Here is a 3,834-nt window from a genome sequence, read left to right as displayed (position 1 = left end):
ACTAAAGATAAGCATGAAAATAGATCATGGACCAGTGAGTAGGAACAGAAAGAATAGTTGGTTTTTGGAAGCTGCAGTGAGACTTTGCGTCTGAGGTAGAGAAAAAGTGGTTGTGGAAAAAGCACTGAACTTGGATTGTGTGGATTCAAATTCTGGCTCCACATCTTACTAGCTTTGAGATTACTTAGTCTTTGATAAGTTTATGAAATGGGAAGAATATAATAATCCTTGTCTTGCAGGACTATTGTGAGGATCTAATTAAGTCATGGATGTGGAAGAGCTTTCAAAATTGTAAAGTGAAGGGGAAGGTATTGTTGTTATCTAGGACATCTCCACACATACTAGCTACAAGGGCACTGTGGAGAAAAAGGAGAAATCCTCTCCCTCAGGAGAGCTGTATCCAGTGAACTCCTACAGCTATCAGCCTCTCATTTGGACTCTTGGGAAGTCCAAAGTTTGTGTGAAACCTCAGTGGCATATACTACTAACGATTACTAACTAATTTACCTTTCCTTTGGTTTTCTTCCTCCAAATGTAGGCTTTTAAAGGAAACTTGCTCTTTTATTCCCTTTAAATCTTTCCAACTGACCTCCAGAAAGCTGACACAATAGTTTTAAGCAGATTATGCCTTGCTTTCCTAATACTCAGGCAGTACTATATTGGCATTGTTTACCGGTTTTGAGAATGTAGCCCAAACACTTTCATTCAGGCCTCCCCATGACAAGTAACATATTTGAGAGATTGCTACCTAGGGTTGAGGGGTTAGCTTGTGATTATAGAAGAAGGGGAGCATGTAAGATTTAAATGCAGTGGTTGGCATTAGGAGCATGATGTTCTAACCAACTCTTTGAATTTAATTTTAAGCTTCCAGGAACCATATTATAGAATGACATAAAATATTGGCTATAAATAAAGATCTTTGAGGTCATCTACTCCAAAAGAAACAAGAAAACACCCACCCAGAGTGGTGTCAGAGACTTGGTTTTAATGGCAGAGTTGGAACTGAAGCTAAAGTTGCCTTATTTTCAATGCAGAATTTCTTATTCTGTTTCCATTGAATTATCTTTACATTAAGGACAGGACCACCTCCTTTCTCTATGCCTATTTCTGGATAAATTGTCTCTGAATCAGGCAAATCATCCAAGAAGCATGTTGCCAACTGTTTGATAATTTAGAAATGTCAGATAGCTGTCAAGGAGTGGGCCTAAAAATTTAACTTTTCATGGGCTATATTTTTGTTTTCCCCTTTTTATTACATTTTCATTGAAAGCTGTGACTACCATATTGTGTCCATACCTTGTCTTATATTTTATAGTCTTTATCAAGTTTGGCTGTAACATATGCATTCCAGTTGATATTAGAGTTTACATGAGTTCAGCTGCTTCCTCTGAAAAATAAAAAAGGGTGGCAAATAAATGGTATTTGGACAAAATGACCTCAAAGATTCTAGCTTCAGCGTTCTATGATTTTATGATTTAAATAGTTTTTCATTGTAGGATTTTGGACAATTCCCAATTTTTCGTTAATAAAAATATCATTTTGGGCCGGGCGCCGTGGCTCAAGCCTGTAATCCCAGCACTTTGGGAGGCCGAGACGGGTGGATCACGAGGTCAGGAGATCGAGACCATCCTGGCTAACACAGTGAAACCCCGTCTCTACTAAAAATACAAAAAACTAGCCGGGCGAGGTGGTGGCACCTGTAGTCCCAGCTACTCGGGAGGCTGAGGCAGGAGAATGGCGTAAACCCGGGAGGCGGAGCTTGCAGTGAGCTGAGATCTGGCCACTGTACTCCAGCCTGGGTGATAGAGCGAGACTCCGTCTCAAAAAAAAAAAAAAAAAAAAAAAAAAAAAAAAAAATATATATATATATATCATTTTGTACAAATATTTTTAATTTATTTATAAATGTTTCCTTGGGGTACATTCCAAAAATGAGATTGCTGGGTTAAAGGGCAAGCTTACTTTTTAATGACCTCTCAATGCATAATGCCAAACTGCTCTCTATAAAGATTTATACTACCTAGTTATATCATTATAGCAATTCATAATTGTTCCTGCTTCTTGACAACCTTTCCAACATTGGTTCCTTTATTATAGTTCTATTGTTTTATTTGTCTAGATTTAACAGATACAAGTGTAGTGTTTTTACATGTATATATCGTGTAGCGGTGGAGTCTAAACTTCTAGGGTAACCATCAGCTGAATAATGAACATTGTACCCATTAAGTAATTTCTCATCCCCCACCCCCTCCCACACTCCCACCCTTTCAAGTCTCCAGTGTTTATTAATTTACGTTCTGTGTCCCTGTGATCACATTATTTAGCCCCCGCTTTCATAAGTGAGAACGTGGTATTTGATTTTGTTTCTGAGTTGTTGCACTTAAGATAATGGCCTCCAGTTCCATTCATGTTGCTCCAAATGACATGATTTTATTATTTTTTATGGCTGAATAGTATTCCACTGTGTGTGTATATATATATATCGTTTACTTTATCCAATAATCAGTTGACAAACAGGTTGATTCCATATCTTTGTTATAGTGAAGAGTATTGTGATAAACATGAGTGCAGGTAGGTTTTTATATAATGATTACCTCTGGGTAGATACCCAGTAGTGGAATTGCTGGATCGAATGGTAGTTCTAGTTTTAGTTCTTTGAGAAATCTCCATGATGTACTCTATAGAGGCTGTAGTAATTTACATTCCCACCAACAGTGTATACGTGTTCTTTTTTTGCTGCATCCTCACCAGCATGTTATTTTTCAACTTTTTGGTAATAGGCATCCTAACTGATGTAAAATTGCTGGGTCTGACCCGCAGACCCTGGCCAAATGATGAATGAACAAATGCACTCCAAAACAGATATCCAGTGAAAGAGTGGGCTAGGGGACCAGGCCACTCACAAAAAGAGTTGTAGCAGCCATGGCCCTGACAAGCTGGCACTGCAGGCATTTATTTAGCACAGATTTAATGACAAAGGCCTTGAGTTAACACACTTGTGGGTCATTAACATGGTTCCCCCTCCCCACCTCCCAAGGGAGCAGTCCTGTGTGCGAATGATTAAAGGTCAAGTTCCAAGGCCTAAGTGAACTAACTTCTCTAGATCAGTTTCTTTACATCCCCTTGTTATCCAACCTAAGCTTTCAGGCACTGGATAAGAGAATTTGGCTGCCCTCAGCTAAATCCTTTTCCAAAGCTTTTGTAAAACCAGCCAGCCTTCAAAGAAGGTTTGCATCTATCTACAACTTTTCCCACCACCCTGACTGATCTCCTACATAAAATGATATCTCATTGTGGTTTAAATTTGCATTTCTTTGATTAGCAATGTTGAACACTTTTTCATATGCTTACTGGCCATTTGCATGTCTTTTGAGAAATGTCTGTTCATGTTCTTTGCCCACTTTTTAATGGGCTTATTTGGTTTGTGGTTGTTGAGTTCTTTATAAATCCTGAATATTAGTCCCAACTGATGCATGGTTCAAAAATATTTTCCCCATTCTGCAACTTGTATGTTCATTCTGGTTATTTCTTTTGCTGTGAAGAAGCTTTTTAGTTTACTTAAATCCCATTTGTCTGTTTTTGTTTTTGTTGCTTGTGCTTTTGAGATCTTAATCATGAATTATTTGCCTAGACCAATGTCCAAGAGAACTTTCCCTAGGTTTTCTTCAAGTATTTTTATTGTTTGAGGTTGTATTAGTCCATTTTCATGCTGCTAATAAAGACATACCTGAGACCGGGAAGAAAAGGAGGTTTAATTTGACTTACAGTTCCATGTGGCTGGAGAGGTCTCACAATCATGGAGGAGGGCCAAAGGCACTTCTTACATGGCAGTAG

Source organism: Rhinopithecus roxellana, chromosome 7 (genome assembly GCF_007565055.1).
Source record: "Rhinopithecus roxellana isolate Shanxi Qingling chromosome 7, ASM756505v1, whole genome shotgun sequence".
In the NCBI taxonomy this organism is placed as follows: Eukaryota; Metazoa; Chordata; class Mammalia; order Primates; family Cercopithecidae; genus Rhinopithecus; species Rhinopithecus roxellana.
This window is presented reverse-complemented; position numbering follows the sequence as displayed.